Source organism: Hemibagrus wyckioides, linkage group LG04 (assembly GCF_019097595.1).
Source record: "Hemibagrus wyckioides isolate EC202008001 linkage group LG04, SWU_Hwy_1.0, whole genome shotgun sequence".
NCBI lineage: Eukaryota > Metazoa > Chordata > Actinopteri > Siluriformes > Bagridae > Hemibagrus > Hemibagrus wyckioides.
The window spans coordinates 29943223-29970288 of NC_080713.1; the positions used below are offsets into that span (position 1 = coordinate 29943223).

Genomic DNA, 27066 nt, shown 5'->3' on the forward strand with positions numbered 1-27066 from the left:
CCCAAACACACACTGCTAAACAGTCAGTAGCTCTATGGCATGAAGCACGAGCTGATTGTGTGTGTGTGTGTGTGAGAGAGAGAGAGAGAGAGAGAGAGAGAGAGAGAGACTCCTCCATGTTGTAGGTGAAACTCCTCCTTTTCTCCTCTGCATACCAGGTAGAAATGAAAGTGAAAGTCAGCAGGTTGTTTTAGTGAAGAGAAAAACATGAAGTTCTTTGTGGAATAAAATCACAGTGAGTACATGAATATAAAGCTGTAATCTGTGACTGTTAGGATTATTTAGTAAAAGAAGAACATTTCTGTGTTCCACAGTTTATTGTTGTGTTTATCGGATATCGATAAACGCAGTAACGCAGCATCTTATCCTGAGGGAAGTGAACAGACCTGTGCTCCATGCGGGCTTTATTACATACGGGGAAAGATTACAGCTGTTTATTACAGAGAGAATAAGATTAATATTCAGTATAATAATTCCTGACACATGTCCACTATCTCTCGCTCTCAAACAAAAACAAAAAGCTGCAATAAACACAAATACAATGCCATTTCCTGGTTAGATACACCTGATACACCTGGCGATGGGGTCAAGATGGTGCCGTGAGCTAACGTGCAGAGACTGAGCGCCCGTCAACAAAACTAAATCTAATATAAGACGGACTTTTGTTATATTCGGGAGCTAAATGTCATTTATGTGTTACAGTCTATTTATTCTTGAGAAACATGTCAGCTGACAGGAAGAGAAAAACTTTTCGGTAATATCAGCAAAAGACTTTTCCCCGCTTCCTGCTCCTCCCGTGCAGTGTTGCCAGATTGGGCTCCTTTTGATCATGTCTCACCGGGAAAAATGCATTGGTTTTGATGCAGCTTTTTATTTTTGACTATAAACATGATATTTTATTAATTTTCCATTCAAACGAACTTTACAATAAAGTGTAATATGTAATGTTGACGTTTTAATTATATGGTTCAGTTTAGCCAATAAGGTTCAGGAGAGTCCTATCCAATCAGACTTCAGTCTTGATTAGCGGGTTGATGTAATCGTTGTACTCGTTAAGCCAATATCACAAAGTTATTAACTGTTATAACTTTGTTATTGTATTAGTTATTACAGTATGCATTTTGGGGTGGTATTTTTGATATGGGCAGGTTTTAAGCTGTAGTTGGGCTGGAAATCTTCAGTCCAATCTGGCAACCCTGCAAAACCTCTTCATAAGAACCCAGCCAACACTGCAAGGTGGGGCCCATGTGGGCACCATATGGGCTTGAAACATGGGCCCTAGATGGGTTTGTCCGTGGGTTCCACGTGGGCCCGATCTAAATTATCCCATATTAATCTCACGTATATTCTGACTGGGGCAAATGTGGGGCCCAACTGGGCAACATACATGAGACCCATATTGGTCCCACTTTATAAAGCAACAAAAAAAAAACAAAAACAAAAAAAATAAACCTGTTGAACATTACAGTATTAAAACCTTTGGACTCAGAAACAAATCATCACACTCCTGGAGATGGTCTTCTATCCTGCTATGCTCTAATGGCCCTCTTTCCATCCCTGTCTCTTGACAAAGTGAACCATTTGGAGAGAGCCTTTTCGGCCTCTTCAGTCATTGTGTTCTTTTTCAGTCCACCTGTAAAAGCAAATGCACATTAACATCTGAAATGACCAGCTGTATATTATGGTAACACTGTATTTTTGGTGTCCCTGTTACAGTGTCATTGTACATTAAAGTACTCAGTGATATTAATGATGAAAATCTACTTACAGGGTAAAAGGTCAGTTTACCCCAAAATCAAAATCGGTTCACCTGATGACCACTCCGGGCCTGGTCTCAGAACTGTTTCAAATTCACCCTAAATGACCTCGCCTCCAAAAGCAGCACTTTACTCTTCTCGATGCCTGATCGGATACCTCAGAATTCACAATTATGTGCATTCTGCTAATTATTATAAATTGGTGCTCCGTTCATTCCTCATCAGCAACTGGCTGTACGGTAAAGTCAAATTTACCTCAGGTGAAAAAATGGCGGCTTACCTTACACAGCCACAAAACACACAAGGAAAGCATAAAATAAACAAAAATGTGTTCAAACTCAGGAAACAAAAACCCTACACATTACTATCAACACATATAACCATATTTTAATCCTCACACACACTTAAGAGATTATAACTGTTTCACGCTTCTCCCCAACCACCCACAGAAATGTTATTAACATTAGTTTAGCGGTTTTAAAGATCATTTAAACATTTAAACTTAAAGTTCCCGATGCTTGAGACTACAGATAATAAACATATCTTTAGAAAATATTCATTTACCCGCTTATTTCGCTCCACATCCACGTCCGTCAGCCGCCTTCAACAGATGAAGTGATCTCCCTCTCGCCTGTCAGTCACTGTGTTTGGAAGAAACTGTATCCTTATGCCATGGCGGGATTTCCTCTACTTCGAATATTTTAAAACTTAGTTGTCATTTTAATTTCCCGCTTATTTCCAACTAAGATCACATGATACTCGATATTATGATATAATGTTATAAGAAGAACTTCATAAGGAAACATTCAAAGCAGTAGGACTACTTTGTCAAGCGGAAGGTGTTATCAGTTAGTGAGTACGTCTTATTGAACAGGTAGGTCCCACGTGAGACCCATTTAAATGTCTTCCTTTCCGATTTCCCCTCATTCCCAGTTAAATACATTTTGATAAATGCACAGGCAAGTGAACACTGTAATGCTGAACATTCAAACAAAGAAACAAAACAAAATAAAATAAAATAATGGAAATATACAATGGAATACATATATATACAGTATATAAAAGAAACGGAAGTGTGCATGCCATTTGGCATACGTCCTTTGTACTAGAAGTTGCGTCGTTAAAATGCTGTGATTGTAGAAACCAATCATGTTACTCACCTGTTGCTAATTAAGATAATTAGGAGACGTGTGAGATTTAGAAGTGTGTCGAGATTTTACACAAGGCATGTTTCGAGTACAACTTGGAGTATTCTTCCCAACTACAAGTTCCAGCTGAGTTCATGGAGTGATTTCAAAGAATCAAAAGTAATCAAAAGTAGGCAAAGTAGCATTTCTTACTTGTAAATGTGTTTTACTGTATATACCTGCATCATTAACATACAGACATCTTCACCTGTCAAATCTATCACAGTAACTCTACAGGAGAAAAATATGCATCTCAGTGTTCATCGAAGTGTGATTTTACACACTATTTCTACACAATAATCATTCTATTCTACATATTATTGACATTGACACCATCATGCAATAAAGTAGATTTTAAAGACCTTTTGTTTAAAAATAAAGAAATTTAAAAGAAATTTGTTTTAAAAAATCTGTTTACTTTATGTTCACTTTTTCCAGTTTTTTTTTTCCATCACTTTGATAGTCTATGGCTCTGCATTGTAATGTAAATAGTTGTGTAAATATTTTAAATGTGCATTATCCTTGTAATATAAACAGATTATTACATTTTTGTGCGCAGACCTATATTTAGTTTGGTTTATTTTGTGGTTTATAAAATTACCCAAAGAGATGCTGTACATACATTGCTCAAATTTTCTGTCACCTAACAGAAAAGCAACTCTAATGGCTTTTCATGGTCCCACGTGAGACCCATTTAAATGTCTTCCTTTCCGATTTCCCCTCATTCCCAGTTAAATACATTTTGATAAATGCACAGGCAAGTGAACACTGTAATGCTGAACATTCAAACAAAGAAACAAAACAAAATAAAATAAAATAATGGAAATATACAATGGAACACAATGGAAAATAATGCATTTTAATTTAAAAAGTAGCTATATCAAAAATCTGTGATATTCGTTGTTTTAAAGTGATTAGTAACCACATTTAATTATTTCAAAACGTTTAAAGGTATAAAGATGTATTTTAGGTGTGAATTCATTTTGCCCACTTAGATCCTATGAAGGTCCCATATTATCATACCCATGTGTGATAGCCCATGCCGCCTGGATACAGCCCATATGGGGCCCACATATACATGTTGGCTGGGAATGGTAGAGATAAGTCCGCTGACATTATTGTGACTCTCTCTGAGCTCATCAACATGAGATCCGATAAGCTGGAATCAAGCATTGAGGAAAAAAATGGCAGGAAAGAAGCGATTCGCATTTGTCAGAAGTTTTTGCCAGAGCCCGCCTATGGCATCAAATTTGCACCATAAGTATCGTGGTTGTAAAAAAAATAAATAATACGTGCGAATCACAGAACTGAATACAAAATTTAAAAAATAACAAAAAGAAAAATAAAATAAAAGAATACAAAATACTAGGAATTAAAAACAAAATTTTATTTCTCGTAAAGTTACTTTACTTGGATGCTTGTTCTTTCTGCTATTTTTTGCTCTTTATTTAATTTTCTCTTTATTCACGCGTTAGTTTTCAACTCTGACTCCTGTCTCTTCCTCAGTGACACTGTCTCTAAACCATACAGCATGGCCGGTCTCACCACTGTCTTTACCTCTTTCCCACACTCTCCATTACTCTGGACTGTTGAACTCAAGTACTTAAACTCATGTACCTTCTTCACCTCTTCACCCTGTAATCTTACTGTTCTACTTCCCTCCCTTTCATTCACACACATGTACTCAGTCTTACTACAACTGAATTTCATTCCTCTTCTCTCCAGCGCAAACCTCCACCTCTCCAGGTTTTCCTCCACCTGCTCCCTGCTCTCTCTACAGATCACAATGTCATTTACATTGTCCAAGGAGACTCCTGTCTGACCTCCTCTGACAACTGGTCCATCACCATAGCAAACAGGAAGGGGCTCAGAGCCGATCCCTGATGCAGTCCTACCTCCACTCTGAACTCCTCTGTCTGACCTACAGCACACCTCACCACTGTCCTGCTCCTCTCATACATGTCCTGCACCACTCTGACATACTTCTCTGTTACTCCTGACTTCCTCATACAGTACCACAGCTCTTCTCTTGGCACCCTGTCCTACGCTTTTCCAAGTCTACAAACACACAGTGCAACTCTCTCTGACCATCCTTATACTTCTCCATCAACATTCTCAGAGCAAAAATTGCATCTGTTGTGCTCTTTCTGGGCATGAAGCCATACTGAAGCCATACTCACAAATTTCCACTACCTTCCTTAACCTAGTTTCCACTACTCTTTCCCACTAATACACTTCTTAATTCCTCAGACATCTTCTCACTCTCTAAAACCCTGCTAGGAACAACTACTACACTGCTGCCTCTCCTAGACACTTCCAGACCTCCACTGGGATGTCGTCAGGACCAACTGCCTTTCAACTTTTCATCCTCTTCAAGGCCTTCCAATCTTCATCCTTTCTAATCTTATATACTTTCTGTTCTACAGAGTTCACCTCTTCTACTTTTTTTCCCTCTCATTTTCCTCATTCATCAGTTCTTCAAAGTACTCCTTCCATCTCCTCTTTACACTCTCCTCACTCGTTTTCAAATTCAAATTCAAATTCAAATTTTATTTGTCACATACAGAATCATACACAGTACGACATGTAGTGAAATGCTTATTATGACTGTCCTACATTTGAAGAAGAGTATAAAGTATAAAGTAAAGTGTGTGGACAAGAAAAGTATAGGGATATAGGTAATAAAAATATAAATGGAAAAATAGGAAGAATAAAAACTATCTTAGTAGAAATTAAAGACATGATAAATTATGAAAAACACCAATAGTTACGTAAAACTGATTGTGTATTGGATATACATATACAAATATATGTGTATATTAAAATATAAATATATAAAAATGTGTATATAAAATAAACATAATATAAACATAATAATATAATACAATATATTATATATTATATATAATACAATAATAAAATAATATAATAGTATAATAATATAATATCTATAACTATAATATGATAATAATAATATGGTAATGTAATATAATGTAATATTTATAAAAATATATAAATAAATAAATGTCCAGTGAGTGTGGTTATTGTGTGTGCAGAGTAGTGCAGAGTATACAAGTAGTGCAATTTGTCTGTGCAACAATCAGCTGAGGTAGAATGTAATGTTCATGTGTGGGGTAAGTCTAGAAAGTCCAGGTACTAGTTCTTCTGGTTGAGGGCCCGAATGGCCTGAGGGAAGAAGCTCCTCCTCATTTGCTCTGTGTTTGCCTTCAAGGAATGGAAACGTTTCCCTGACCGCAACAGAGAGAAGAGTCCATTGTTGGGATAGCTGAGGTCCTTCATTATCTTCCTGGCCTTGGTCCAGCACCGCTTGCTGTATATAGTGTCCAGGTCAGGAAGCTCGGTGCAGATGGTATGTTCGGCTGATCACACCACCCTCTGGAGTGCTTGCCTGTCCTGTTTGCTGCTGTTTCCAAACAAGGCAGTGATACTTCCCGTCAGGATGCTCTCAATGGTGCAGTGTAGAATGTCTTTAACACCTTTGAGGGCAGTTTAAAGTCCTTTAGGCATCTAAGATGATAAAGACGCTGCCGGGCCTTCCTCACCAGGGTGTTAACGTGACAGGACGATGTCAGGTCCTGCGTGATGTACACAGGTACTGTGAGGTACTGGAAACTGTCCACTGTCTCCACTGGGGACCCGTTGATAGTCAGGGGCTGGTAATTCCTCTCCTGCTTGGTGCTGAAGTCCACTATCAGCTCCTTAGTCTTGCTGACGTTCAGGAGGAGATTGTTGACCTGGCACCATAATTCCAGGTTTCTAACCTCCTCTAGGTAGGCCGTCTCATTGTTATTGGAGATCAGGCCCACCACCACAGTATCGGCCGCAAACTTAATGATGTTGGAGCTGGAAGTGGCCACACAGTCGTAGGTGTACAGAGAGTACAGCAGGGGGCTCAGAACACAGCCCTGGGGCTCCAGTGCTGAGGGTGAGTGAGGGTGAGACATGGTGGCCCACCTGTACCGCCTGTGGTCTGTCTGTCAGGAAGTTGGAGATCCAGCGACACAGGGATGGGCTGAGGCCCAGGATCTCCAACTTAGTGGAGAGTATGGAGGGAATTATGGTGTTAAACGCTGAACTGTAGTCAACAAATAGCATTTTGACATAATTCCCCCTTCTGCTGTCCAGATGGCTCAGGGCTGCATGATGGAGGTGTGTGATGGCATCTTCAGTAGATCGGTTGGGACGGTACGCGAAGTGATGAAGAAGTGATGAAGTTAGTCTGATTAGTCCTTCGAAGCATTTCATCACTACTGAGGTAAGGGCTACTGGCAGTAGTCATTCAGGCAGGCAGGCTGGGGTTTCTTGGGGACCAGATCAATGGTGGACCATTTGAAACACGTCGGGATTATAGACTGATCCAGGGAGATTTTGAAGATCTCGGTGAACACAGGATCAAGCTGGTCAGCACAGGCCTTCAGCACCCGACCCATGATGCCATCTGGTCCTGCTGCCTTCCTGGTGTTCACTCTCCTGAATGCCTTTCTCACGTCGTGCTCTGAGATGATGAACGCACTGTCCTCTCTGGCATGCTCCATGTGTGTGCTGCCTATAGCGCTGTTAGCGCTGCTAATGCCGTTAGTGCTGTGAGCTGCAGCCTCGAAGCGAGCATAAAAGGTGTTTAGCTCATCTGCCCGAGAAGCGTCCGCATTCACCGATCCGGAAGATGGTGTTTTGTAGTCCGTCATTGTTCTTAGTCCCTGCCACAGACTCCTAGAGCCACTCTGTTGAAATTGTGACTCTAGTTTCTGTCCATAGCACTGCTTCGCCTCCTTCACCACTCTGCACACGCTGTAGGATGCAGCTTTATACTCATCCATGTTTTCACTGGCGAGCCCCGTGTTGTATGCAGCAGAGTGGGATCTCAGAGCGTCGCGAACGGATTTATCCACCCACGGCTTCTGATAGGGAAACGTTCTGATGATAGTCTTGTGAACTGTGTCATCCGCTAGTTTCCCAATGAATCCCACAACCGCTTCCAAAAACATGTTGATGTCATCAGAGCTGCACCGAAACATGTCCCAGTCTGCATCATCCAGAGCATCTTGCAGAGCGGCCACCGATTGGTCTGTCCAGCATGAGACCTCTCTCCGAGCTGGAACTTCCTGCTTGAGCCTTTGTTTATATTTTGGCATGAGGAAGATGGCGTTGTGGTCAGACTTCCCAAACAGAAGGCGAGATTGTGCTTTGTAGTTGGCTCTGACTGTTGTGTAGCAGTGGTCCAGTGTCCTTTCACCCCTGGTGGGGCAGCTGATGTGCTGATAAAAGTTCGGCGCTGGGTGTTTGAGGTTGGCACTGTCCCCCGCCACAATTAGCACAGTGTCCCAGTGTTGTGTCTGGTGCTGTGTGAGTGCTACATGCAGCTCACATAAAGCAGTGTCCGTGTCCGCCTGAGGTGGACTGATGTAAACTCCTGAGGAAGATAATAAGGACGACATTTGATGGTCAATAGTTCCAGGTTGGGTGTGCAGAAGCGTGTGAGAGGAACAGTGCTCACGCTGTTGCACCAGCTGCTGTTCACCATTAAACACATGCCGCTTCCTCTCGACTTCCCCGAGTCCAGTGTTCTGTCCATGCGGTGAACCGAGAAGAACTCGGCCAGCTGGATGCCGTGGTCCGGCACTGCTGGGTTCAGCCATGTCTCGGTGAAGCAGAGGAGATTGCAGTCCTGAATGTCTCTCTGGAACTTTACCTTGGCCCTGAGGTCATCGAGCTTGTTCTCCAGCAACTGGACGTTGGCGAGCAGGATGCTAGGCAGAGGTGTGCAGTGTGCACGGGCTCTCAGCCTGTTCCTGACGCCGGCTCGTTTCCCCCGGGGCCGCGGCTTCAGGTCACGTCCTTTGTTCTCACTCGGTCAGCTTGGGCCCGGGGTTAAAAACATCGAATTGTGAGTTCATTGTACGCCAATAGAAATAAGAGTATCTCTAATGTAACGAATGTACTCCATGTTGAAGAATTAGCCGGTATTACTGTACTGAAAGTTAACTTAAAAAACAAAAACAAAGAAAAAGTGGTAGGAGCAGTCTTGACGGCAGCCAATCTCACTGGTGCCATCTTGTCCAAAAGGTGGGCACCTTTCCATCTCTAACCTTATTAACTCTAACTTGCTCCACATCCTTCCCATCTGCCTAGCTAACCTGTACAAGTCCTTCCCTCCTTCTCTAGTGTCTAACCTAGTGTACAACTCGTCATACACTATATTGCCAAAAGTATTCTCTCACCTGCCTTGACTCGCATATGAACTTAAGTGACATCCCATTCCTAATCCATAGGGTTCAATATGACATTGGTCCACCCTTTGCAGCTATAACAGCTTCAACTCTTCTGGGAAGGCTGTCCACAAGGTTTAGGAGTGTGTTTATGGGAATTTTTGACCATTCTTCCAGAAGTGCATTTGTGAGATCACACACTGATGTTGGACGAGAAGGCCTGGCTCTCAGTCTCCACTCTAATTCATCCCAAAGGTGTTCTGTCGGGTTGAGGTCAGGACTCTGTGCAGGCCAGTCAAGTTCATCCACACCAGACTCTGTCATCCATGTCTTTATGGACCTTGCTTTGCGCACTGGTGCACAGTCATGTTGGAAGAGGAAGGGGCCAGCTCCAAACTGTTCCCACAAAGTTGGGAGCATGGAATTGTCCAAAATGTCTTGGTATGCTGAAGCATTCAGAGTTCCTTTCACTGGAACTAAGGGGCCAAGCCCAGCTCCTGAAAAACAACCCCACACCATAATCCCCCCTCCACCAAACTTTACACTTGGCACAATGCAGTCAGACAAGTACCGTTCTCCTGGCAACCGCCAAACCCAGACTCGTCCATCAGATTGCCAGATGGAGAAGCGCGATTCGTCACTCCAGAGAACGCATCTCCACTGCTCTAGAGTCCAGTGGCGACGTGCTTTACACCACTGCATCCGACGCTTTGCATTGCACTTGGTGATGTATGGCTTGGATGCAGCTGCTCGGCCATGGAAACCCATTCCATGAAGCTCTCTGCGCACTGTTCTTGAGCTAATTTGAAGGCCACATGAAGTTTGGAGGTCTGTAGTGATTGACTCTGCAGAAAGTTGGCGACCTCTTCGCACTATGTGCCTCAGCATCCGCTGAGCCCACTCCGTCAGTTTACGTGGCCTACCACTTCGTGGCTGAGTTGCTGTCGTTCCCAAACACTTCCACGTTCTTATAATACAGCTGACAGTTGACTGTGGAATTTTTAGGAGCGAGGAAATTTCACGACTGGATTTGTTGCACAGGTGGCATCCTATCACAGTTCCACGCTGGAATTCACTGAGCTCCTGAGAGCGACCCATTCTTTCACAAATGTTTGTAAAAACAGTCTGCATGCCTAGGTGGTTGATTTTATACACCTGTGGCCATGGAAGTGATTGGAACACCTGATTCTGATTATTTGGATGGGTGAGCGAATACTTTTGGCAATATAATGTATATCTTAGACATCTCCCTCTTCACTCTGCACTATAACTCCTTGTATTTCTATCTATTCTCTTCAGTCCTGTCCACGTCCCACTTCTTCTTGGCTAACTTCTTCCTTTGAATACTATCCTGAATTTCCTCACTCCACCACCAAGTCTCCTTATCTTCTTTCCTCCTTCCAGATGAAATACCCAGCACCTTTCTGCACCTGACCACTGCTGTAGTTTCCCAGTCATCTGGCAGCACTACCTGACCACCCAGAGCCTGCCTCAACTTCTGTCTAAATTCCTCACAACATTCCTTCTTTTTCAGCTTCCACCACTTGGTTTACTTCTCCATCTCTGTCTTTGACCTCTTCTTCTTACAGACCATCAAAGTCAACCTACACACCACCGTCCTATGCTGTCTGGCTACACTCTCTCCCACTACCACTTTACAGTCACTAATCTCTTTCAGATTGCCTCTTCTACATAGGATGTAGTCTACCTGTGTACTCCTACCTCCACTCTTGTAGGTCACTCTATGCTCCTCCCTCTTCTGAAAATAAGTGTTAACCACAGCCATGTCCATCCTCTTGGCAACGTCCACTACCATCTGTCCTTCAAGGTTCCTTCCCTTAACTCCAAATTTGCCCATCACCTCCATCACCTGTGTTCCCCTCACCAACATCCATTAAAATCTGCTTCTATCACTACTCTCTCTCCCGTGGGAACACTCTCTATCACCTCATCTAATTCACTCACAGAATCTTTCTTTCTCCTCTAACTCACAACCTACCTGTAGGGCATAACCACTAACAACATTCAACATCACCCCTTCAACCTCTAACTTCAGACTTATCACCCTGTCTGACACTCTCTTCACCTCCAGAACATTCCTCACAAACTCCTCCTTCAGGACCACACCTACCCAATTTTTCTTTGGGTCTCGACCCCATAATAAAACAGCTTGAATCCTGCTCCTATACTACGAGCCTTGCTCCCCTTCCACCTGGTCTCCTGTACACACAGTATATCCACCTTCCTTCTCTCCATCATATCAGCCAGCTCGCTACCTTTCCCTGTCATAGTGCCAACATTCAGAGTTTCTATTCTCAGTCCTATACTCTTACCTTTCCTCTTCTCTCTCTGTCTACGCACTCTCAAACTCTCACTTGTTAACCTGTGCCTCGACTGATCTGGTATAAGGTTCCGAGTACTGACGATTCGCATGATTAAATTTGGCAATGTTTTATGCCGGATGCCCTTCCTGACGCAACCCTCTCTATTTATCCGGGCTTGAGACTGGTAGAGAAGTCACTGGACTGTGACCCCCATGGCTAGATTATACATGAGAACATTGAGCTGTATTTTAAAGAGATTTTGCTTGGATAGTTCATTTTTGAGAGGCAATATGAAAGTGCACTTGTTCTCTGTAACTTAATTATTTTATTAGCAAAATGTAAAGCAAATGTAAGGTATTTAGTCACCCCCCTTTTCTCTCACTTTCATAAAGATATTAGAATTTATATTAACTCTATGTCCACTTCCTGTAACAGAATATGCTCACAATTAAATGTTTAAATGTAATTTTTATTTATTTATTATTATTTTTCTATAATTGTTCCCGTTTTTTGTTTGTTTGTTTGTTTTATTGGTTTCTATGTCATGTTAACAAGATAAATAAATACTTAAAATTATATATATATAATTTTAAGTATTTATTTATCTTATAAACCACCTGAAACACAGGGCACCAATTTAGACTGAAATGCTGAAATGTTGGAGAGATGTTAGTTTCAGATCAGAATCTCTAATACACCATAAGCAAGATTCACTTTTAACAATTAGCTCAACATTTCAAAAATATTTATCTCACAAGTCAGATAAGAAAGAACTGTTTTAATTTCCTAAAGAGTTTTAGAGCTCTGTCCAGGTAATAATTATAACTGGAGTGAATAGCTTTTTAGTTTCATATGTATGTTTTATTTATTTATTTTTTCACTTACTTTTAATAATAAAAAGTAAATCTTGATATTTGTGCTTGACTTTTATATAAAAGAGCACTGAATTTACAGTACATAAACTGCACAGTATCGTCCAACTTATTTTACCAGTAAATATTAAACTGTTTACACATCTCTTATTAACACCAGAGAGATGCAACTGCTCACACATTTTCATACATAAATTTATATCCAATTACCTTTTTTGACTAGATTTTAGATCAACATGTTGATATGTCAGTTATAATGTCAGCTAATTATTTCCCTCAGTGGGTTCTAGAGCTCAGTAACTGATTCCTCAGGGCTTTTGATTAAAAAGGTTACTGTGTGGTGGTTAAGTGTTCCTTTTCTGTTTACATAAGTTTAATTACTCCTATATCATTTAATCTCTTCTGTCCCTAAAGTGGAGGCTGATAGAGATATAAAAGTAAATGTCACTGTCAGATGGTAGAGACTGTGACTTCTTTTTTTTCTGAAGGGAAAAAATTCCAAAATGATAAGCAGAGTCAGAGTCAACTTGCAGAAATGAGGTGATGTACAAACAAGACACAACGACAGAAACCTGACATTTAGTTGTAACCATTAACACTGTAGCACTGAATCTACATGCTTGGTAGAGACAGATATGTGATACTGAGCATATACTTTGCAATGCTGTTGTGCAGTGAGTCCTTAAATACTGAGTGTGATCCAGGTGTGTGTGATCACAACAGTGACTGTGATTGAGTCTGAGAACGTTGGTTGCTGTCGTTCTTGGTGTCCATGTTTGGAGGCTGCTCTGTGATCTGGGAGTTGTGACCTCAATGTTCTAAAATGGAAGAATCTTGGAACAACCCTAAACTTTCCTAGAGTTGTCCATATAGTCAAAAAGAAGCCAGAAAACCAGGGCCTTGTTCAGGGAAATAATAAAGAATACAGCAGTCACTTTTAAAGAGCCCCAGAAGTTCTGTGCAAAGATGGAAGAACCTGTTGGACCAAGAACCATTTCTGCAGAAGTTCATAAATCTAGTCTCTGTTGCAGAGTGTAAAGACAGAAACTGCAGATGAGTAAAAGGCATATGGTAGCATAAAGGCAACATGTGAAAAAAGGTTATTTTGTCTGATGAGGTGAAAATTGAACACATCACCTGTTTAATACCATTCCTATGATGAAACATGATGGTGGCAGCATCATGCTATGGGGTGCATCTCAGGGACAGGGATACTAGTAACGTTTGAGGGATAGATGAATGCAGCCAAATACATGACCATCCTTAAAGAAGCTTCCTCCTGAGCTCACACAAACTCAGACTGAAGCAACAGATCACTTTTCACCATGACAATGACCCTAAGCATACAACCAAAACAACACTTGTAGCTTCAGGGCAAGTTTTTGAAGGTCCAGGTTAAGTGACCCAGATAAAACCCAGAATTAAATCTATTGTTGTTTTCTCATCAGGGAAATGCTACGCTAATTCTAAAGACAATTCTCTTGATTCTAAGAGACAGCGAAATTCTGAAATAATGTCAGGGGAGTGTGAGGATCTCAGAACATTTGAAATGATTCATCAAGATGAGCAGCTCAAGATACGGAGGTAAGCATGAATATTAAAAATGATATATATTTTACTGCTGTCTGAGTGTTCTAAATACAAATAAGAAGATTTACATGCACTAACCAAAGTCTATAAAGGATTTGTTAAATGTTCTGCATGAAGAATTATCTGAATGAAATATTGTGCAGAATGTAACGTTTATTATTTTTACAAATAGTGTTTAAGAATGTTTAAGAAAAAATATTTTAGCAAATGGTCTAACAATGGGACAAAATCTTAAAATTAGTAGTAAACTAGCAACTCCATGGTAATCGCATGGAAAAAAGGGGTGTGTTATAAAACATAGTGACAGAAACAAAACCAGTAAACTGAAAGAACAGCCCAGGGAATTTGTGTGAACAGAACCAACAGAACCAAGACCAGTAAAGCTGTGTGATAAAGTCACAGAAATGTAATAAGCAACAACAGATTCAAATGGAGAAGATCTTAAAGATACCACAAAAATTGTATGAGCCATAATTTGTATATATACATTTTTAAAAGCCTCAGACTCTAGTCTCTTACAAACATACAACCCCCCCCCCCCCACACACACACACTCTCTGTCTGTCACACACACACAAACTGTAACCATCTTTTTAACACACTGGAATGTTTGTAGGGAGGAGAAAATGCAGGGAGCAGCACATGTTTATAGCAGCCTCTGTAGAGGGATTTCTCTCTAATGTTATAGTTAAACAACAAACCTTCACTAAATTTTATTAACTTTACTCTGAAAATCTCCTCTGCCAAAAGTACAGTATGTTTACTAATTGCAAGTCTTTATTCTACTCTGGTCCAGAGGTGCAGTATGATGGCTGACTGGCCAAAGCGACTTACAAATCAGGATATATAAAGAATCTGTATATACATAAATGCATCCTAAGATATTTAAACCACTATATTTTATAGCTTTAAAACCTTCTTTTTGTTCTAGTGAAACTAAGAAAAGGCCAGGCTCACCTGTATTCAGCTGTGTATCCTATAAGAGTGACCACTCAATGCCAGATCCTCTTACCAACTTTAAAGCTAGAACATCCTCTGTGGAAAGGTAATTCTCTCTTCTTCTTGCTTATTCAAGTCTTGTGTAATGTGGTTTAATGTACTGTATGTGATGTGGCTACCAGTGAGTGCAAAGGTTAGCACCTCTGTGGTTTCTGGGTAGAAAAGGAAAAGAGTTACCAATAACCCTTGGTAGACTCCAGGATAGAATAAAAACTAGCGACACCCAGGTGGTCCAAAAGCTTCTTAGTAGAAAATCTAACCTATAGATCTTGTTGAGACCTGTATATATCATCTAGGGAGGGCAGAGGTCAGCCAATTATTTTTTGAGCTGTATTTATCACCCTCTGCACAGTTTTTCTGTCCTCAGCTGTGGAGCCTGCATACCACACACCCAGACAGTGTGCTCTCCACTGAGGCATGATAGAAAGCCATTAGCAGCTTTTTGTCCAAGTTGTCCTTCCTGAGGTCCCACAGGAAATGCACCTGCTGCTGAGCTTTCTTCCCCAAGGCCTTGATGTTGGGAGTCCAGGAGAGGTCAGCCGAGATGTGGGTCCCCAAGAATCTGATGGTGGAGACAGTTTCCAAACGTTCTGATGAGGAGTGGGGCATGGTCCTGTCTGTTTTTTTGGAAGTCCATAATTAGTTCTTTAGTTTTATGTACATTCAGTGTCAGATTATTCCGTGAGCACCAGGTGGACCGGTTCTCTACTTCAGCCCTGTATGCCATCTCATCCCCTCTGGAGATGAGCCCAAACATGGAGGTATCACCTGCAAACTTGATGATAGTGTTGTTTGGGTGGGATGAAGTGCAGTCATAGGTATACAGGGCGTATAGTAGAGGGCTCAGCACACAGCTCTGAGGGGATCCAGTGCTGAGGATGAGTGTGGTGGAGAGGTGGGGGATGAGTCTGACAGGTGAGGAAGTGTTTAATCCAGGTGCATGTGGGGGAGGGGACCTGAAGGGTGGACAGTTTGGTGACCAGTATGTCCGGGATGATGGTATTGAATGCTGAGCTGTAGTCCATGAAGAGCATCCTCACATATCTCTTTCGGGTCTCTAGATGACACAGCGCCCTATGAAGTGTAATAGCGACAGCGTCCTCTGTGGATCAGTTTGCTCTATAAGCAAACTAGTGGTGGTCAAAAGAGGGCGGGAGGCAGTCTCTGATGTGCTGAGAGATTAGTCACTCAAAACACTTCATGATATCAGATGTGAGGGCTATGGGTCTGTAATCATTGAGACTGTCTATGTTTGTTTTTTTGCAATAGAAATAATGCTGGCAGCCTTCAGGCATTGTAGGACAATGGCATGTGTCAGGGAGAGATTGAACAACTTGGTGACGATCCCTGCCAACTGATCTGCGCACGCTTTTACCACTGTGCCTGGGATGCCGTCAGGTCCAGCAGCTTTCCTGGGGTTCACTGCTCTTACCATCCTCCTCACCTCATGCTCCTGGAGAGAGAGAGGTGTGGAGTTGGAGTCAGAGTCATCGTGGGGCAGTGTGTGCAGGTGCCGGTGTCTGGTGGTCTCAAAGTGTGCAAAGTAGCTGTTAAGCTCCTCTGCCAGCGTGCTGCTGCTGACCGTGTTTGTTGGGCCCTGGCATTTATAGTTGGTCAGGGCCTGTATGCCCCTCCACATCTTCCGTGGGTCGTTGTCTCTGAGATGGCCCTCCAACCTCCTCCTGTACGACTCCTTGGCGCATTTGATGCCTCTTCTCAGGTCGGCTCTGGCTGTGCTGTACATGACTGACTGGAAGGCCAAGTTACGAGCTCTGATCAGAGTCTGGACTTCGCTTGTCATCCAGGGTTTCCTGTTTGGGAAAATCCCGATGCGTTTGTCCACTGTGATATTTCCTACACATGTCTTTATGTAGAAAAGTATAGTCTCTGTATGTGTCTCCAAGTCCTGTTGTTTGAAGATGCTCCAATCCGTACAGGCAAAACAGTCTTGGAGCTGAGGGAGAGTGTTGTCAGGCCAGTTTCTGATGGTTTGACACTTTTGTTTTGATCTTTCCTGAGGGGGGTGTAGGCTGGGATGAGGAACAGGGAGAGATGGTCGGATTGTCCTAAGTGAGGAAGGGGTTTAGCTCTGTATGCTTAATATTTGAGTAGACATGGTCAAGTGTGTTTTCCCCCCTTGTTGGACACTTGTCATTTTGATAGAATTTGGGGAGCACAGTCTTTAAGCATGCTTGGTTAAAATCCCAGGCAAGGATGTGTACACCATCAGAATGAGCCATCAGTTGTTTGTTTATTATGTGTTCGAGATGTCCGAGCACCATGCTAGCATTAGCATCTGGTGGGATGTAGACAGCAGTAACAATGACAACTGTTAACTCTCGTGGCAGATAAAACGGTCTGCACTGGACAGACATGGCCTCTAAGTCCAGTAACAGTGGACCACCAGTCCTCAAACACATAAACACAGAGCCCCCCCCCCCCCCCCCCCTGCTCTTACTGGAGGCTTTGTTGCAGTCCTGGTTGTGTATACTCTGGCCTGCTAGCTCCACCGTAGTGTCGGGGATTTGCGGGTGCAGCCAGGATTCTGTCACAATCAACAGACAGTACTCACAGACAAGGTGGTTGTAGGCAATCTGTGACTGTAACTCATCCATTTTGTTTGTGAGGGATCTGGTGTTTGTGAGGAAGATAGATGGTAGCGGAGGTTTGTGCAGTTGCTTCCTTACCTGAGCTAGCAAGCCTGCTCTGCATCCCCGCTTTTGCTCTCTCTCTCTCTGCGCCGCCTCCATCACCTGGTTGACCCGAAAACAATTCACGGTGTTTCCGGTGGTCTCGCTATTTCCCATGGGATATTGTGAGTCCTTGTATAAGCCCAAGTAACTTCCATTTTAGACTGTAGTCCTATACCTATCAAGTCTTGTTGGCTGTAGGCATATCCGTGGCAAGAAAGGACAAAAAACAAATGCAAATACAAATAAAAATACAAAAGAGTGCACAGTTGTGGAGAGCCTCTAGCCACTGTGTCCATGCGCACCGCCATCCTACCAGTTGCTGCCAGCACGTCCATGGTGCCACCGTCTTGGGAAGTGTCCGAGAAGTGTATGGCAAATCCAAGAAGTGTAAGCCAAAGACAGGATCAAAAACCAGGCAATTGTCAGTCGAGGTGCAAAAAGTGATACAAGGGCTAGGCTAAATACAATAACACAAAGAACTTGACAAAAGTCAAAAAACAGTTAAGAATAAACAGCTTGGTGAAGCCACAGACTAAACATAAGGGAGTGTATACTTCACAACATTAAAGTGAAAACAAAGTCCTCTTAAATAGTAGCTGTGACTAGTAATATGTGGCAACAAGTGACAATGACCAGAAATGTGACCATGAACATGGGAGTGCATGTATGTTGTGGGTGGAGTTCAGCGTGGTCATTTTTGTAGACTGCAGTGTACTGTGAGAAATGGAGTCCTTGGCGTTAGTGGATTTCACATATTATGTTCAAATGTATGCTAGAAGGAATTATATATATTGAGAAAAGGGTTTGTTATAAAACACTGACCACAGGAACAAAACCGGTGAACTGAAAGAACAGGTCAGGAAATCTGTGTGAACAGAACCAACAAGAAACAAGACCAGTACATTTTCTTGATAGTCACTGTAATGTAATAAGCAAGAACAACTTCATAAAGGAGAAAGGTGAAACAGTGATCTCTGGTGGCATTGAGAGTAATTGGCAGGTTTGGATGATTTTAGGCTCTCGTTTTTTTAAATACACTGAAAACATGAAGGAATTTCTCTCTAATGGTATAGTTAAACCACACAGAAAAACATACACTACATTTTAACAAGTTTATTCTGAAAATCTCCTCTGCCAAAAGTACAGTAATTTTTGTTAGTTGCACCACACCCAGGAAAGCCCAATGTGTCTATCTCTCTAAAGCTGATCATAATGACGTGACCTAATGGAGCCAGTGGTTCTAATAAACACTTAGTCATTAAATCCCAGCACAGTGTTAGTGTATAAACCTTTCTAAAATTTACTGTATAATAGAATAGTTTGGACAGTGGTGGCTCAGTGGTCAAGACTCTAGGCTACTGATCAGAAAGTTAAAAATTTAAATACCATCACTGACAAACTACTGGGACTTTGTTGATCCCTCATTCAAGTCTTTATTCTGCTCTGATCCAGAGGTGCAGTATGAAGGCTGACTCTGCTCTGGCCAAAGCACTTTCAGGTGCTTTCCAGAATATCCATATTCAGGATATATAAATAATCTGTATATACATAATGTGATCCTAAGGTATTTAAATCACTATATTTTATAGCTTTAAAACCTTCTCTTTGTTCTAGTGAAAGTGAAAAAAGACCAGTCTCACCTGCATCCATCTGTGTGTCCTATAAGAGTGACCGCTCACTGCCAGAGCCTCCCAAGTTTAACACCGGAACATCATCTGAAGAAAGGTATTCCTCTCTTTTTCTTACTTATTCAAGTTGTGTGTAATGTGGTTTGATGTACTGTATGTGCTGTGGCTACAAGTTAGTGCAAAAGTTAGCACCCCTGTGGTTTTTGATTAAAAAAGTTTGTCAATAAGGGATAGGATTGAAAAAATAAGCAATACCCAGGTGAACTGGAAGCTTGTCAGTGAAAAATCTATGGTCTTCATTCAATCATAATTCCTCATAGATAGTAAGGTTAAAAAAAATAATAATTTAACATGTTTGTTTATCCACAGAACCCCAAAACAGAAGCCCAAATCCATCTGCACAAAATGGATGGAGTCCATATTCAAGGTGTGTGTGTGTGTGTGTGTAAATAATACACACTCTTTTTATTAAATATTAAAGTAATTTACAGTTAATAGTTTACAGTTACAGCAACATTATTTGTAATCAGACAAAAGTGCATTTGATTCTGTTTTAATGTCACCTTTATCTTGACTTACAAAGTGCTGACACTGGAGACTTGAATGTGAAATAAATGTCATCTTAATGAAAACTTCACCATAGTAATGATTACACACATTTTTAGTCAGTAGATGAGGAGCATTTGCCATACAAGTACCTATAAATCAGGGACTTATAATAAGAATGAGAAAATTAATCCAGTTCACACCTAGAATCCAGAATTCTACAGGAATGTGCTATAAAATTATACAACATATTATGTAGCATTTAAATTTTACTTTATTTAATTTTATGTTATTGTGTTTCTTTAATCAGGAGCTGGAGCACAAAGTCATCACTCTGTTGAAGAATGAGCTGAACAGGTTCAAGAAGCTACTAAGTGCTGATTACCCAGCATGCTCTGAGAGGGTGGAGGTGGAGGAGGAGGAAGAGGATCTGCACTGTGTTAGAGAGGGTGTGCTGAAGATCACACTGAACATCCTGAAGAACATGAAGCAGAAAGATCTCGCTCACACACTGCAGATCAGTAAGAGCTTCTGATTATTACAACATTTTATCACTTTAATACACTGGACCACTGGTCCATATTATCCTACTGATTATAATCCTAATGAATACAGTTTTACAACAAACACATGACTCAGGGAGAATCCTAGTGTTCTGGTTCTTTTCCATCTTACTGATGTATTTATTAGGAATATAATCCAGTTTTTGACCAATATTGAATTTCACATTGAGTATATTGTTCAAAACTATGACCATTACATTTTTCTATTTGTTAGAGATGGCCTCTGTGTATCAGAGAAATCTCAAATCTGGACTTCTAAATAAATGTAAAAGAATTAATGAAGGAATCTCACAGCATGGGACATCTACACTTCTGAATCAGATCTACACAGAGCTCTACATCACAGAGAGTTGGAGTGGAGACATCAATAATGAACATGAGGTGAGACAGATTGAGACAGCGTCCAGGAGACCAGCAACAGAGGAGACACCCATCAAATGTAATGAGCTCTTTAAAGACAAGTCCATCAGAAGTGTACTGACTAAAGGAGTAGCTGGAATTGGAAAAACAGTCTCTGTGCAGAAGTTCATTCTGGACTGGGCTGAAGGAAAAGCAAATCAGAACATCATCTTCCTATTTCCACTTCCCTTTAGAGAGCTGAATTTGGTGAAACAGGAAAATTTCAGTCTGATGAGCCTTATTCATCAGTTTTTCCCAGAAATCAAGGACCTGGAAGTAATAGACAGCAATGACTACAAAGTTCTGTTCATCTTTGATGGTCTGGATGAGTGTCGACTTCCTCTAAATTTCCAGAACAATGAGATGTTGAGTGATGTGACAGAGTCAGCCTCACTGGATATTCTGCTAACAAACCTCATCAAGGGGAATCTGCTTCCCTCTGCTCTCCTCTGGATAACCACTCGACCAGGAGCAGCCAGTCAGATCCCTCCTGAGTGTGTAGACCAGGTAACAGAGGTGCGAGGGTTCAGTGATCCTCAGAAAGAGGAGTACTTCAGGAAGAGGCTCAGTGATGAGATCCTTGCCAATAAAATCATCACACACATGAAGTCTTCAAGAAGCCTCTACATCATGTGCCACATCCCAGTCTTCTGCTGGATCTCAGCTACTGTTCTAGAGAGAATGTTGGGTGAAGCAGAGAGTGGAGAGATCCCCAAGACTCTGACTCAAATGTTCACACACTTCCTGATCTTTCAGATCAAACACAAGGAGCAAAAGTACAGTCAGAAATATGACCCTGATCCACAGAAGATCAGAGACAGTATCCTGGCTTTGGGAAAACTGGCTTTTCAGCAGCTGGATAAAGGAAACCTGATGTTCTATGAGGAAGACCTGAGAGAGTATGGCATTGATGTTAGAGAAGTGGCAGTGTACTCAGGAGTGTGTACCCAGATCTTCAGAACAGAGTCTGGACTCCACCTGGGGAAGATGTTCAGCTTTGTACATCTGAGTGTTCAGGAGTTTTTGGCTGCATTATATGCATTTCTCTGCTTCACTGACAAAAAACAATCAAAAGAACAAACCACTGATCTGTCTGGTCTTTTCAGCACATCAGAAATGTCTGAGTTCCTCAAGAGTGCAGTGGACCAGGCCTTACAGAGTGACAATGGACACTTGGATCTTTTCCTCCGCTTCCTTCTGGGCCTCTCAGTGGAGTCTAATCAGAAGCTCATTCGAGGTCTACTGACACACACAGGAAGCAGCTCTGACTGCCGAAAGGACATAGTTAAATACATCAAGTTAAAATTTGATCAAAATCCATCTCCAGAGAGATTAATCAATCTGTTCTACTGTCTGAACGAGTTAAATGATGATTCACTGGTGAAAGAGATCCAAAGCTACATGAACTCAGGTCGTCTCTCTGAAGCTGAACTCTCACCTGCTCAGTGGTCTGCTCTGGTCTTTGTGTTGCTGACCTCAGAGGAGGATCTGGAAGTGTTTGACCTACAGAAGTTTATAAGATCAGATGAATGCTTTAAGAGACTGTTACCAGTCGTCCAGCAAGCTACAACAGTTCTGTAAGTAAAACCTGTTTCTCTGTTAGATTGTTAGGAATGAGGGGAGTTGTAGACTGGATTTAATAAGGTTTACTTCATTAATTCCAAAGTGGGGTCAAAACAGCCACAGCTCAAGAGTAACAGGGACTAGAACTTAACATAAGAGCAACATAAGACTTAAAGTGCACAATTAACTCATCCAAACAATGACACTCCAAGTTATTTACAGACTGAGACTGAGATGTTTGTACAGACTAATTGTATAAAAACAGGATAGGTTCTCAGTTTAAAACTGTATGTTAAACATGTGTGATGTGCAGTTTCAGTAGTGTGTATAAAATATTCACAGAGTGGTTATAGCTAAATTCTTCAATAAAGTGGCAGGGCTGTTACAGACTGGAACATGTTCCTGTCAGAGTACTAGAGGGGTGGGTGGGGGGGTTGTCATGTGAATATATATCTTGAATGTGTTCACCTGTGCTTAATTACATTTAATCTGGTTTGCTATTTATATTCTTCCTTTTGTGTCAATTCACTTTTACACTTATTTCACAATGTCTGCTGTTGTGTACTGTTGTGTTAGGTTTCTGTTCCACGTTATGTTTATTTAGTTATGTGATTTTGTTTCTGTGACATGTCTTTTTTATGTTTACGTTGATAAACCTCGGACTGTTTTTATCCTGCGTATGGGTCTGGTTGACTGTGTTCTCAAACCTGTGACAACGCCATGTGTAAGAATGTGCTGAGACATTCTGTAAAAAGGTGTTGTGAAATATACAATGTAGTAATCAGTAGACATGACCATCATCTTTAATGTCCACATAGTTTCCCATCCTCATACTCATTCTGGAGACGGATATCAGTGGGCAAGAATTACTACTTTTTCTTTCTTGGTACCTTTCTCTGTTACAACAGAGCTGCAGTAGACTATTGGATTTCACAGCAATATGCATACAGCAACTATTCTGGAAAATCAGTTTATCCTAAATACAGTTACTGATACTGGTATTTTGAGTATCAGCCTGATTCTGTGCTCTCTGATGCTCATTTACTCATAAAAAATGATCGGATACCAGGTGATAGTATATGATGTATGTTTTACTGCTAATAAACAGATAAACAGGAAATAACAATGATCTGGACATATTAAAGGGATTAATGGAGTGGCAAATTGTAAGCCTTTATTCTTCCACATTTTCATATGGAAACTGTTCCAGTCAGATAATTTAATAAACACGATCTTCTTTTAAGAATTAATATATTTCATTCCTTCAATAAACACCTAATCAGAAAACTCATCAAACTTTCGAATCCAGCTCCTATTAGACAATAATAAGACATCCAATTTCTCACAGACTGACTGTGTATAGCAGTCATTTTCTGTCTTACTTTTGTGTTCACAAAGGCTTCAGTTCCTCTGACATTTTCTCCTTTCAGTCTCAGTGAGTGTAACCTGACAGAGAGAAGCTGCTCGGCTTTACACACAGTTCTCAGCTCAGAATCCTCCAAGCTGACTGAGGTGGATCTGAGCAGTAATCTTCTGGAGGACTCAGGAGTGAAGCTGCTTTGTGCTGGACTGAAGAGTCCAAACTGTAAACTGGAGAAACTCAGGTCAGTTCATCTTTTCTATTAAGTCAATTTTACCAAATCACTTGATTATTTATCTCCCTGTGACCTTAAATGAAGTGAAAAGTCTCGTTCAAACTTACTCTGATATGCAACCAAACAACCAAACAAAAGCTGAGATAATAAATATATAAATATCCTCAATTTATCTTTATACTTCAAACAAGAAAGAAAATTATTTTAGCAGAGAAACAGTTATAAGTATAATTAAATAGGAATTAAACAAATTAAGTAGTTACAAGGCAAGTATGTAAACAATGTCAAATGGAGCACATAAGTAGGTAATTTGTTATACAACTTCAGTTTTTTTTTTTAAACTTAAAACTAAGTACAAAACATTTTGTTTTTTGTTGGCATTGAAAATATAGAATTGTATTCAGAATTGTATATATTAAAGCTGCACACATTTAATACTACAAAATAGGAAATGATTTTATGCTGTGATCTTTGTTCATGATTAAATAATAACAGATGTGTGTCCTCTTTAGTCTTTCAGACTGCAGTATAACAGAGGAAGGATACACTGCTCTGGCTGAAGCTCTGAAATCATCTCTCCTGATAGAGCTGGATCTCAGAGGGAACGACCCTGGAGCATCAGGAGTGAAGCTGCTCACTGATTTAATACAGGATCAAAAGCTAAGGACACTGAGGTGAGTTAGATACAATACATGGTCAAAAGTTTGTGGACCCCTGATCATCACACCCATAGGTGTTTCTTCCCCAAACTGTTAACAGGAAGTCAGAAGCACAAAGTTGTATAGAATGTCTGCACACTGTAACATTACAAATTCCCTTCACTGGAACTAAGAGTCCAGACATGACAATGTCCCTGTGCACAAAGCAGCGCCATGAAGACTCTCAAGAGAACTCAAGTGTCCTGTACAGAGCCCTGACCTCAACACCACTGAACACTGACTGCACCCCAGACCTCCTCACTCAACTTCCAGAAGAGTGGAGCTTATTATTACTGCACAGGAGAATATATCTGAAATGATATTTATCAACACATATGGCTGTGATGGTCAGGGGTGCACATACATTTAGTCATATAGTGTAGTGTTCATGAGTCTAATATATGTGATATCAGTTGCTACACTGTGAAATAAATTCTGGCAGCTGTTCAAAACAGTCAAATCTAAAAACCACAGGCAAAGACAAGTTCAATACCAGGTTGTGGTTGATGAAGGTGCAAACAGCAGTACAAGGGCTCTGCAAAATACAGTATTCCAAGAGGTAGGCGAAAAGTCACCAACCAGGTAATCATACACAATAACAAGACCTAGTAATGTCACAGACTAAACTGACCAGAGTGTAAACTTCACAATCCACACAACACACACCAGGGTTTATACAGATTCATACTTCAGGACATAAACTGAAAACAGGTGGAGATTAATCATGACAGAAGAGGAAATCAAGCAGTGACAAGACAGAAGCACAGACAAGACAAGCTTCCAAACAAAACACATAGTAACATAAACAAAGCAATAAAAACATGGTACAAAAGCATAAGTAAGTGCCATAGCTCTCATCTCACCTGGCTCACCATACACGGGGGATTCCTGATGAGCATAGGCGTGTGAAAAGCAGCACTTCCTCATATACCATTTGAAACTGTCACTTATTTAAAACTATAGAAAATGTTTGGCCTTCAATCCAAAGTTGTGGTTAAATGACAAGTTATAGATGAGATGATGAGATTTACAATAAAAGCTCTTAAACAATCAGCACACACTTACTTCCTGTTCTCAACAGTTTAATTTGGTTGGCTAACAACAAAACAGAAAACAGTTGCAGCTTATACATTATTCTTACTTAGAAGACTTGAATTTGTGTGCATTTTTGAATAATTTATTATTGTCGGCTTAACACATTTAGAGACACTTCTAAAGCATCCTAAAATACATATTAGTTTGTCTCGTAACGTCTTTTTCCTGACTGTGTCATTGTTGATGAAACATTTCACATATTTAATCATATTTATATGGATTTTTTTCAATTTTCTGTGACAAATCTGTAAAAATTACAGTAATTATGGATTTGTTCAGTTATAAAAACTGTATGTTGATAGTCCATCAAGGCTTACAGATATTATACACTGATAAAAAAACACTTTTTTAATGTTTTTAATGTTTAATGTTAGTTAAAACCATCTGTAATTATAAAAGAAGAAAATGACATTACCAGTACTTCTTTTTACTTTAAATGATCTGTATTAAGTATAATTAATCTATTAATAAACAATGTAATCTATTCAATAAAAAATGTGAAATTTCTGAATGTAACTTAAGTCTTTCCCATTATCAGCATAAACACTAGTTAATTAAATTAATTAATGTAGTCAGCAATATCAAGATAATATTCCATTAACAGAAAACATACTTGCTGTCAAACCTAACCACACCTCTTAATAATATATTCAGTTTAACCCAACCCCTTTTACATTTAATTAAGAATCACTCATTTTTAAGATCAGTAGTTAAAATGATCTGATACTCAAGGTTTCAGAAGAGAAAATGTCCCATCATGCCGTCTCCAATCCAGATTCTTTAACATGACATCTAATGCAGTATTCAGGAGGCTGGAGATAAAATAAAGGATGAAATTGTTCATAATTGAATCTGTTTCTGTTTCCTGACTGCAGGCTGTTAAAAAGTCCTGATGCAGTGAAGGCCTGTGATTCTCTGACTGAGGTTCTGGGTAAAAACCCCTTACTGCAGAGAGAACTGGATCTGAGTGGAAAAATAAAAGGAGACTCAGGAGTGAAGCAGCTCTCTGCTCTACTGAAGGATTCACACTGCAGACCTGAGAAACTTATGTATGTCACTTACATATTCATATACTCACTTATTACTATGTTATTTGTAATTTGAACTTATTTATTTATTTATTTTAATTTGTTGACCTTTTTTTAAAAAAACTTAACTTTTACATAAGAGCTTGTGACTTTACATGTAGAATACAAACACAGGCCTCATACAGTATACAACTTAAATCTTCTTGCCATTACATACGATATACATGCTTAAAATAATTCAATATTAAGCTTTTATCAGATTTTAGAGTACCATTAATACCACACAATGTTCTCTCTTTAGA

The 27066-nt window shown here is 40.5% G+C and overlaps 1 protein-coding gene across 1 annotated transcript in view; it reads left to right on the plus strand.

Moving 5' to 3' along the window:
- LOC131351815 (uncharacterized) overlaps positions 1–27066 on the plus strand; it is a 226357-nt gene that overhangs the window by 91184 nt on the left and 108107 nt on the right. The window lies entirely within an intron of this gene.